The following is a 12671-nucleotide window of genomic DNA, read 5'->3' on the forward strand; positions in this document are numbered from 1 at the left end:
CAGACAGAGCATCATGTGGAGTCTCGCGTCATAAACTTTTACTCTAGAACTACTGCAGGAATATATCAGGAAAGCTGAGAGAACCCACAGGCCCTCTGAAGGAAGTGTATTGCTCCTGCAGGACCCAAGAGACACCCCAAATACTGTGAGTGTCCAAACTGTGGAAATGGGAAAGGGGGATCGTCCACCCGCAAACACACACCCTCACTGGGGAATCCGAAGGCCTAGATTATGGGAGAAGATTCTGACCTTACCTAGAGCTGAGTCAATTTAGAGAGCCCAGTGAAATACATGGGTAGAGGAAGCAGCGGGAAAAGCCCAGTGAGCTCTCTGGATCCTCTAGGAAGCAATTTCTGCCTTGCCTCACAGGAGTACTTGGGGAGGGCTGCCAGAGGCACTGGGAAAAGGCCACAGGGAGAAGGAAACCTCCACCTGAACTTTGTAGCAATTCCAACCAAACGAGAAGTCTCCTGGCCAGAACTCGGGGGTGGGCTTGAATCCAGGGTACAGACTCCACAGGCAGGGAAGGACGAGAGCCCTACTTGCTTTTGCGCTGGGAGGCGGGTAGCCTGGGGCAAGTTCTCAGCCCTGCTCACCCACTGCCTGGAAACAGACTCCGTGCTGTTGCAAGGGGCATGGTGGGAGTGAGATCGGCCTTTTGGATTGCATGGGAGCTGGGTGAGGCCTGTGGCTGCCATCTTTCCCCAACTTCCCTGACAACCTGCATGACACAGCAGAGGTAGCCATAATCCTCCTGGGAACATAACTCCATTGACCTGGGAACCACACCAGCCTCAGCAAGACCCACCCAAGGAGAGTTTGAGCTCAGACACGCCTAGCCCTGCCCCCACCTGATGGTCCTTCCCTACCCACTCTGGTAGCTGAAGACAAAGGGCATAAATTCTTGGGAGTTTTAGGGCCCTGCCCACCACCTGACCCTCCCCATACTACCACAGCTGATACTCTCTTGAAAGCACCACCTTCTGGCAGGAGGCCAACCAGCATAAAAATAGTGCATTAAACAACCAAAACTAAAGACCCTCACAGAGTCCATTTCATCCCTCTGCCACCTCCACAAGAGCAGGTGCTCATATCCACAGCTGAGAGACCCACAGATGGTTCACATCACAGGGCTCTGTGCAGACAACCCACAGTACCAACCCAGAGCCTAGCAGACATGCTAGTGGCTCGATCCAGAAGAGAGATAGCAATCACTACAGCTTGGCTCTCAGGAAGACACATCCCTAGGAAAACTGGGAGAATACTACATCAAGGGAACACCCTGTAGGACGAAAGAATCTGAACAACAGCTTTCAGCCCTAGACCTTCCCTCTGACAGAGTCTACCCAAATGAGAAGGAACCAGAAAACCAACTCTGGTAACATGACAAAACAAGGTTCTTTAACACCCCCAAAAAATCATGCTAGCTCACCAGCAATGGATCCATACCAAGAAAAAAATCTCTGATTTATCTGAAAAAGAATTCAGAAGGTCAGTTATTAAGCTAATCAAGGAGGCACCAGAGAAAAGTGACACCGAATTTAAGGAAATAAAAAAAAATGATATATGAGGAGAGAAATCTTCAGTGAAATAGATAGCATAAATAAAAAACAATCAAAACTTCAGGAAATAATAGAGGCACTTATAGAAATGCAAAAAAAAAAAAAATGCTTTGGAAAGTCTCAGCAATAGAATTGAACAAGCAGAAGAAAGAACCACAGAGCTCAAAGACAAGGTTTTTGAATTAACCCAATCCAACAAAGACAAAGAAAAATGAACACAAAAATAAGAACAAAGCCTCCAAGGAGTCTGAGATTATGTTAAATGACCAAACCTAAGACTAACTGGTGCTCCTTAGGAAGAAGAGAAATCTAAAAGTTTGGAAAACATATTTGGGAGAATAATTGAGGAAAACTTCCCCAGCCTTGCTAGAGACCTAGACACCCAAATACAAGAAGCTCAAAGAACACCTGGGAAATTCATTGCAAAAAGATCATCACCTATGCACATACTCATCAGTTTATCTAAAGTCAAAACAAAGGAAAGAATGTTAAGAGCTGTGGAGCAAAAGCATCAGGTAACCTATAAAGGAAAACCTATCAGATTAACAGCAGATTTCTTAGCAGAAACCCTACAAGCTAGAAGGGACTGGGGACCTATCTTCAGCCTCCTTAAAACAAAACAATTATCAGCCAAAAATCTTGTATGCAGTGAAATTAAGCTTCATAAATGAAAGAAAGATACAGTCTTTTTCAGACAAACAAATGCTGAGAGAATTCCCCACTACCAAGCCATCACTACAAGAATTGCTAAAAGGAGCTCTAAATCTTGAAACAAATCCTGGAAACACATCAGAACAGAACCTCTTTAAAGCATAAATCACACAGGACCTATAAAACAAAAATACAATTAAAGAAAAAAAAAGGTATACAGGCAACAAGTAGCATGATGAATGGAATAGTACCTCACATCTCTATACTAACATTGAATGTAAATGGCCTAAATGCTCCACTTAAAAGATGCAGAATGGCAGAATGGATAAGAATTCACCAACCAACTATCTGCTGCTTTTGAGAGACTCACCTAACACATAAGAACTCACATAAACTTAAGGTAAAGGGGTGGAAAAATACATTCCATGCAAATGGACACCAAAAGTGAGCAGGAGTAGCTATTCTTAGATAAAACAAACTTTAAAGCAACAGCAGTTAAAAGAGACAAAGAGGGACATTTATATAATTATAAAAGGACTAGTCCAACTTTGTGAGCCAAGGTGGGCGGATCACGAGGTCAGGAGATTGAGACCATCCTGACTAACACAGTGAAACCCTGTCTCTACTAAAAAAAATACAAAAAATTAGCCGGCCATGGTGGTGGGCGCCTGTAGTCCCAGCTACTTGTGAGGCTGAGGCAGGAGAATGGCATGAACCTGGGAGGCAGAGCTTGCAGTGAGCCGAGATCGTGCCACTGCACTCCAGCCTGGGCAACAGAGCAAGACTCTGTCTCAAAAAAAAAAAAAGAAGGACTAGTCCAACAGGAAAATATTACAATCTTAAATATATATGTACCTAACACTGGAGCTCCCAAATTTATAAAACAATTATTACTAGGCCTAAGAAGTGAGAGAGAGAGCAACACAATAAAGTGGGGGACTTCAATACTCCACTGACAGCACTAGACAGGCCATCAAGACAGAAAGTCAACAAAGAAACAATGGATTTAAACTAAAACCTAAAACAAATTGACTTAACAGATATTTACAGAACATTCTACCCAACAACTGCAGAATATACATTCTATTCATCAGTACATGAAACATTCTCCAAGATAGAACAAACAATAGACCACAAAACAAGCCTCAATAAGTTTAAGAAAATTGAAATTATATCAAGCACTCTCTCAGACCTCACAGGAATAAAACTGGAAATCATTTCCAAAAGGAACCTTCAAAACCATGCAAATCCATGGAAATTAAATAACCTGCTCCTGAATGATCAATGAGTGAACAGTGAAATCAAGATGGAAATTTAAAAATTCTTCAAACTGAATGACAATAGTGATACAACCTATCAAAACCTCTGAGATACAGCAAAGGCAGTGCTAAGAGGAAAGTTCAAAGCCCTAAATCCTACATCAAAAAGTCTGAAAGGACATAAACAGAAAATCTAAGGTCGTATGTCAAGGAACTAGAGCAAAAAGAACAAACCAAACCCAAACCCAGCAGAAGAAAGTAAATAACCAAGATCAGAACAGAACTAAATGAAATTTAAACAAAAAAAATTCAAACATAAATTTAAAAGCTCGCTCTTTGAAAAGATAAATAAAATTGAGAGACAAGATTAACCAAGAAGAGAAGAGAGAAAATCCATATAAGCTCAATTTGAAACAAAATGGGAGATATTACAACTGACACCACAGAAATACAAAAGATCACTCAAGGCTACTATGAACACCTTTATGCACATAAAACTAGATAACCTAGAGAAGATGGATAAATTCCTGGAAAGACACAACCCTCCTGGCTTAAATCAGGAAGAATTAGATACGCTGAACAGACCAATAGCAAGCAGCAAGATTGAAGTGGTAATTTAAAAATGGCCAACAAAAAAATTCCAGGCCAGACAGATTCACAGCAAAATCCTACCAGACATTCAAAGAATAATTGGTACCAAACCTACTGACACTATTCCACAAGACAGAGAAAGAGGGAATCCTCTCTAAATCATTCTATGAAGCCACTATCACCCTAATACCAAAACCAGGAAAGTACATAACCAAAAAAGAAAACTATAAACCAATATCCCTGATGAACATAGATGCAAAAATCCCTAACAAAATACTAGCTAACTGAATCCAACAACATATCAAAAACATAATCTATCATGATCAAGTGGGCTTCATACCGGAGATGTGGGGATGGTTTAATATGCAAGTCAATAAATGTGATACACCACTTAAACATAATTAAAACAAAAATCACATGATTATCTCAATAGATGCGGAAAAAGTATTCAACAAAATCCAGCATCCCTTTATGATTAAAACTCTCAGCATAATCAGCATACAAGGGACATACCTCAATGTAATGAAAGCAATCTATGACAAACCCACAGCCAACATAATACTGAATAGAGAAAAATTGAAAGCATTCCCTCTGAGAACTGGAACAAGACAAGGATACCTACTCTCACCACTTCTCTTCAACACAGCACTGGAATTCCTAGCCAGGGCAGTCAGACAAAATAAAGAAATAAAGGGCATCCAAATCGGTAAAGAGGAAGTCAAGCTGTTGCTATTTGCTGATATGATTGTATATCTAGAAAACCCTAAAGACTTCTCCAAAAAGCTCCTAGAACTGATAAGAGAATTCAGCAAAGTTTCCAGATGCAAAATTAACGTACACAAATCGGTAGCTCTCCTATACACCAACAGCAACCAAGCTGAGAATCAAATCAGAACTCAATCTCTTTTACAATAGCTGCAAAAAACAAAAACAAAAAACAAACAACAAAAAAAAACTTAGGAATATACCTAACCAAGGAGGTGAAAGATGAAAGACCTCTACAAGGAAAACTACAAAACACTGCTGAAAGAAATCATAGATGACACAAACAAATGGAAACACATCCCATGTTCATGGATGGGTAGAATAAATATCATGAAAATCACCATACTGCCAAAAGCAATCTACAAATTCAATGCAATTCCCATCAAAATGCCACCACCATTCTTCACAGAACTAGCAAAACAATCCTAAAATTCATATGGAACCAAAAAAGAGCCCACATAGCTGAAGGAAGACTAAGCAAAAAGAACAAATCTGGAGGCATCATATTACCTGATTTCAAACTATACTATAAGGCCATAGTCACCAAAACAGCATGGTACTGGTACAAAAATAGGTATATACACCAATGGAATAGAATAGAGAACCCAGAAATAAACCCAAATACTTACAGCACCAACTGATCTTTGACAAAGCAAACAAAAACATAAAGTGGGGAAAGGACACCCTATTCAACAAATGGTGCTGGCATAACTGGAAAGGCACATGTAGGAGAATGAAACCAGATCCTCATCTCTCACCTTATACAAAAATCAACACAAGGTAGATATAGGAACTAAACCTAAGACCTGAAACTATAAAAATTCTGGAGGATAACATCAGAAACCCCCTTCTAGATATTGGCTTAGGCAAAGATTTCATGACCAAGAGCCTAAAAGCAAATGCAGTAAAAACAAAGATTAATAGCCAGGACTTATTTAAACTAAAGAGCTTTTGCATGGCAAAAGGAACAGTCAGCAGAGTAAACATACAACCCACAGAGTAGGAGAAAATCTTCACAATCTACACATCTGACAAAGGACTAATCTTCAGAATCTATAACGAACTCAAACCAATTAGCAAGAGAAAAACAAACAATCCCATCAAAAAGTGGGCTAAGGACAGGAATAAGCAATTCTCAAAAGAAGACATAGAAATGGCCAACAAACATATGAAAAAATGCTCAACATCACTAATGATCAGGGAAATGCAAATCAAAACCACAATGCGATACCACCTTACTCCTGCAAGAATGGCCATAATCAAAAAATCAAAAAATAACAGATGCTGGCATGGATGCAGTGAACAGGGAACACTTTTACACTGCTGGTGGGAATGTAAACTAATACAATCATTATGGAAAACAGTGTGGAGATTCCTTAAAGAACTAAAAGTAGAACTACCATTGGATCCAGCAATCCCACTACTGGGTATCTACCCAGAGGAAAAGAAGTCATTATGCAAAAAAGATGCTTGCACACACATATTTATAGCAGTACAATTCGCAATTGCAAAAATGTGAAACAAACCCAAATGCACATCAGTCAACAAGTGGATAAACTGTGGTATATATATAAGATGGACTACTACTCAGCCATAAAAAGGAATGAATTAATGGCATTCCTAGCAACCAGGATGAGATTGGAGACTATTCTTCTAAGTGAAGTAACTCAGGAATGGAAAACCAAACATCGTATATTCTCACTCATAAGTGGGAGCTAAGCTATGAGGATGCAAGGGCATAAGAATGATGCAATGGACTTTAGGAACTTAGGGAGAAAGGATGGGAAGGGGGTGAGGGATAAAAGACCACAAATTGGGTGCAGTGTATACGCTTGGGTGATGGGTGCACCAAAATCTCACACATCACCGCTAAAGAACTTATGTAACCAAATACCACCTGGTCCCCTATAACTTATGGAAATAAAAAATTTAAAAATAAGTAAATAAATAAGTTTTTATAATCTTTTCCTTTATTCTACCCAAAGGTCTCACCTAGGCCCTTATCATGTCCTCAGAAGGTCAAGGAGAGAAAAAGGAAACAAAGTAAATGTGCACATATATAACACCTTTTTTGAACCCCAAGCAGAATATTTTCTCCTTCATCCAATTAAAAAAAAAACCAAAAAAAACAAAACTTGCCAATGGCCCCCCTTCCTGAAGAATTTCAAGGGGAAAAGGGAAAGGGCTGGTCACAATAGATCTGGCCTGAATTTGTCTGTTCTCATACTGATATAAAGAAATACCTAAGTCCGGGTAATTCATGAAGAAAAGAGGTTTAATTGGCTCATGGTTCCACAGGCTGTACAGGAAGCATGGCTGGGGAGGCCTTAGGAAACTTACAATCATGGTAGAAGGTGAAGGGGAAGCAGGCACATCTTACATGGCTGGAGCAAGAGGAAGAGAGAGAGGAGGGAAGTGTCTCACACTTTTAAACAACCAGATATCATGAGAACTCTATCACAAGAATAGCAGCTGGGGGCCGGACACGGTGGCTCACACCTGTAATCCCAGCACTTTGGGAGGCCAAGGTGGGCAGATCACCTGAGGTCGGGAGTTCGAGATCAACCTGACCAACATGGAGAAACCTCATCTCTACTAAAAATACAAAATTAGCTGGGCACGGTGGCGCATGCCTGTAATCCCAGCTACTTGGGAGGCTGAGGCAGGAGAATTGCTTGAATCTGGGAGGCGGAGGTTGTGGTGAACCGAGATGGCGCCATTGCACTCCAGCCTGGGTGACAAGAGTGAAACTCTGTTTCAAAAAAAAAGAATAGCACCTGGGGGAAAATCCACCCCCATGATCCAATTACCTCCCACCAGGTCCAACTTCCAACATAGGGGATTACAATTCGACATGAGATTTGGGTGGGGACACAAATCCAAACCATATCAGGGCCACAGACAGAGCCCCTGGAGTATCAGTAGTGACCCCATGTACGTTGGCCCTCTCCTCCATTGTGCCAAAAAAAGGTATAAGGTATTTTACACATTTTTCTGAAATCAAGAGGCACTATATCCTTATCTAATGGCTTCATAAACCTCTCAAAAAATTTTTTTTGGCCCAGCACAGTGGCTAATACCTGTAATCCCAGCCCTTTGGGAGGCCAAGGTGGGAGCATCACTTCAGCCCAGGGGTTTAAGACCAGCCTAAGCAACATAGTGAGACCTTATCTCTACAAAAGATTAAAACATTAGGTAGTGCATGCCTGTGGTCCCAGCCTACTAGGAAGGCTGTGATGGGAGGATCACTTGTGCCTGGGAGGTTGAGGCCACAGTGAACTGTGATCACACCACTGCACTCCAGTCTGGGTGACAGGGCAAAACTCTGTCTCTTTTTTTTTTTTTTTTAGTTTGACATGATGTTTTGGTGAGCTCATGTTGACTGCCAATGAATATTGCCTTCCTAAGTCATATATACCTTTCAGGCTTACCTTTGTAATTTCAACAACTCATCTTCTGATTTTTTTTTTAATTTGGGCAACATTCATTGATCTCTTGGCACTGCTGCTGCCCTCCATGCTTTTGAAAGTTCACAAAAATAGTTTTGTTGTCATTTCTATAAGATCTATTAGAATATAATTTGCTAGGTCCTAGATTCTTGACCATATTCATTGAATGAGGGTTTAATTGCCTCTTTCAGCAACATTCATCCTATAGTCATCTGTCGAGCACCATTCCAGGTTCTGGGATAGAGATGTAAAACATACTAAAAGTCCCTATCATTCAGTAGCTCTTCATCTAAACAAACAGCTGAAAAATAAGCCAACAATTACAACAATTATAAATGCCATAATAGAGATTTGTGTAGGGAGCTACGGGTTTGAAGGGCACTTAAACAAGCCTGGAGGGGGCAGAGAAAGCTTTCCGGGATGAAATGTCCTCTGAGCATGTGAAGAGCTGGGAAGTAAATATGCCAAGAGAAAGAAAAGGGCATTCTGCACACATTTAAAGGCTCAGAATTAAGGGATAACTCAGAAAGTTCAGGAACTGAAAGTCATTTGGGCACAGGGAGAAGTAATAGGAGAGGAAGGGCACATCAAAGGTGAGCAGGGTCCGGTTCTGCTGGGAAGACACTAAGGATCTTATTCAGAGGAGTGAAATGATCAGATAGGAGTTTTATTTATTTATTTAGAGACAGAGTCTCACACTGTCGCCCAGGCTGGAGTGCAATGGCACGATCTCGGCTCACTGCAACCTCTGCCTCCTGGGTTCAAGTGATTCTCCTGCCTCAGCCTCCCGAATAGCTAGGATTACAGGTGCCTGCCACCATGCCTGGCTTATTTTTTGTATTTTTAGTAGAGACTGGGTTTCACTATGTTGGCCAGGCTGGTCTTGAACTCCTGACCTCATGATCCACCTGCCTCGGCCTCCCAAAGTGCTGGGATTACAGGCATGAGCCACTGCACCTGGCCTTCAGATAGGAGTTTTAAACAAATCCTTCCAATCCTGAAAACTAAAGTGTGTGTGTGATAGGAATCAGAAGGTGAGATTGAGACTCAGTGACCAGACATGAGACCACTGAGTTAATGAGGGGAGAAATCCTGAGAAGACAATGGAACTGTGGATAAAAGAGGAGAGAGACCAGACACCGCGACTCAGGCCTATAATCCCAGCACTTTGGGAGGCTGAGGCAGGTGGACTGCATGAGCCCAGGAGTTCAAGACCAGCCTGGGCAACATAGTGAGACCCCATCTCTACAAAAAATACAAAAATTAGTCAGGTATGGTGGCACATGCCTGTAGTCCCAGCTACTTGGGAAGTTGAGGCAGAGGTGAGAGGACTGCTTGAGCCCAGGAGTTTGAGGCTGTAGTGAGTCATGACCATGCCACTGCATTCCAGCCTGGGCAACATAGCGAGAACCTGTCTCAAAAAAAAAAAAAAAAAAAAAAAAAAAAGGAGAAAGAGCAATCAAAATCTATCTGGGAGGTTGACATTTGACAGGATCTAGTTACAAAAGGATGATGGAGGAGGACACATCTCCAGTGGCTTGTCTGGCTTTGCTGATGGGATAGACGGTTGTACTATTGGCCAGCAGGGGAGTTTGGGGGAAGAGGTTTGGGAGCAGGTGAGTGCACTCTGTTGACTTTGAAAGATTTGCCGGACAGTACAGTAGAGATTACTCACAGGTAGAAAAGTAGGTCTGCACTCCAAAAAGAGGTTGGGGCAAGAAAGAAAACAACTGTTTTGTTTGCACACTGGGGTGGTAGAAATGGTTTGGGATGAACAAGATCTTCCAGGAATTATGTGGAGTAAAGAAAAGGGGCAAAAAGTCGAATACAGAGCCCTGTAGCTTAGTACCTACTAATTCAGACCCAAGTGTTTATCTCCTCAGGGATCCCACAGCGCCTTCACCTAACAATCACCATTTTTAGGTTCATGTAATTTTTTTTTTCACATTAAACACAATTAACTTAAAGCTAGGGACAGAATCTTGATTTAGTATTCCCAGGATCAAATACACAACTAAGAATGTCTACATGTTCAATAAATATTTATTAAACAATGTTATATTCATATACAAGAGGGAGAGAAATAGCAACTCTGACATGCTTCTGTTTCAAAAAATTACCAGTTTTTAGCATGTCACTCAAAACCAACTTTTATCTAAGAACCCACTCCTTTCCCCTCTCTGTCCCCTCTTTCACTTTACTCACTTCAGAGCACAAATCTGGCTCCCAGACTCTACCACTTGCTTCCTTGCCTCACTATGAAGAGTATTTTATATTTCTGAATGTCCCCAGTTCACTTTTAAAACTAAAAACCATAGAAATAGTCTTGACTGACTTCTGCTCTCCAATTATCCTTCTCCGAGTCCCTGGCAAGGCGGGTGAGATCAGCCTCCTGGCTGGAGACGCCACTGATGTGAGCATCCCAGCTTGAGAAAAAGACAGCTCGATTATTCTATGGGAGGCTTTTGCAATCAGAACCTCTCCCTGGGGACAGTTTATTGACATTGGAAATTCGTCATGGTTACAAAGTACTTTGATTTCACAAAAATAAGACTGTCTTCTCTGCTAAGGTGGCAAGTCGTGTTTTGCTTTTTACAAATTAACTAGGCAAGAACCACGAATGCAATGCTGAAGAGCCAAGATTTCTCTCCCCTCCCTAAGCCAGCTACCTAAATACTCAGAAGACAGTGATCTGTGTACATAGTCACAAAATCAGGAGAGTCAGTGAGGAAGTAAAGATGGAAAGCATTTTATCTTTAAAAGGTAGCTCTTTCATCTTTAAAAGGGCAGGCTCTTGCCTATAGAATCTCATGTTCCCAGCCATTGTGTCTTGCTTGGTAACAAACTGGAAGCAAATACAGTTAAGGCACTGTGCTTAGTCTATTATAAGAACTCAATCAACATTAACTAAAAAGCAAAACAAAAACAAAAGGTGACAACGTCTGAGTTCTGGGAGTTAGCTTTAGTTAGTACAACGCAGCCAATAGTTGGGACTGGGAACCCATTCAGAGCTCAGGCCTAACTCTTTCTACACCTGGGAAATGACAGTAACAAAATCAACTCCCTAGTCTCAACGGGATGGGCAGCATTTAAAGGAAAGTTCTCCTCTTCCTTTCCCCACCCTTGAGACGGGACTAGAAGATGTTTATGGTGCCATTTTATACCTAATAACAGAAAAATATATTAAAATAACACCCAATACTGACAATGATGTTATGCAAATAATGTACCCAAATTCTACAACCCATGCAAATTGACACAAATCTTATGGAAAATAATTTGCCCATATGTGTCAAAGGTCATAGAAAGTTTTCTACCTTCCCATTCCTGGCAATTTATCTTAAAGGAAAAGAATTTAAATGAGAATACAATATATGCAAAATATATTTACTACAGCATTATTTTATAAAAATAGCAACAGAAAACATCCTACTCACACAAGGATAGGAAAATATTAAAGTATGCTCTATCTACACAATGGAATAATACCTATCCATTAAAATTATTATAAAGACTACAGCATGTGGAAAAACATTTGACATTAGGTTAAGGAGGAAAATCAGAATACAGAACTATACATAATAAATGCTAGAGCTACACCTGTTTAACAATTATGCAAGCCTATGGACATAACTGGAAAGTCATAAATTATAATTAATTTTTTAAGGTGAGTGGATTGTGTTAGCCATTAAAACTTAATTATTTCAAACCTTCAAGGAAAGAAAATCATGACACTATTTAAACAATCCCAGAGAGGAAAACATCCCAATTCTTTTTACAAAGACACTAATGCAACAACAAAAATAAATTAAGAGAACATCAGAAAAGAAACCTATATTATTTCTCTTATAAGTACCTATGTAAAAATGCTAAAGAAAATATCAGCAAGTTGAATTCAGCAACATATTAAACAAATAACATACCATGACCAAGTTGGGCTTATTCCAGAAATGCAAGGATGATTCAGTAACAGGAAATCTGTTCATATAATTCTCCATATTAATAGACCCAAGGAGGAAAAACACGATATCATCTCAACAGAGGCTGCAAAAGCATATGATAAAATAGATGCAACATTTATTTTTGACTTAAAACAATACTTAATTTCTTAGTCCAAAAGGAAAAAATGGGTACTTTCTCAATATCATATGTATATACATACATATATATATATGTGTATAGTTATACTGAATTTTGATTATTCAAAACTATAAAAACTCAGCAACAGATGCTTAGTCTGATGAGTCCCTTGGAGACTAAATGGGCACAATGACCATTCAAAGGCTCAAAGCAGGCCCTGCTATTAGAGAGTGGTCTTCCCAGATTCTATCTTCAGCCCAAGTTACTTTACCTCTGTGCTCATTAAGATGCTTTGTGCTACAAACAATACCCAT

The sequence above is a fragment of the Pan troglodytes genome, chromosome 15 (genome assembly GCF_028858775.2).
Source record: "Pan troglodytes isolate AG18354 chromosome 15, NHGRI_mPanTro3-v2.0_pri, whole genome shotgun sequence".
Lineage (NCBI taxonomy): Eukaryota > Metazoa > Chordata > Mammalia > Primates > Hominidae > Pan > Pan troglodytes.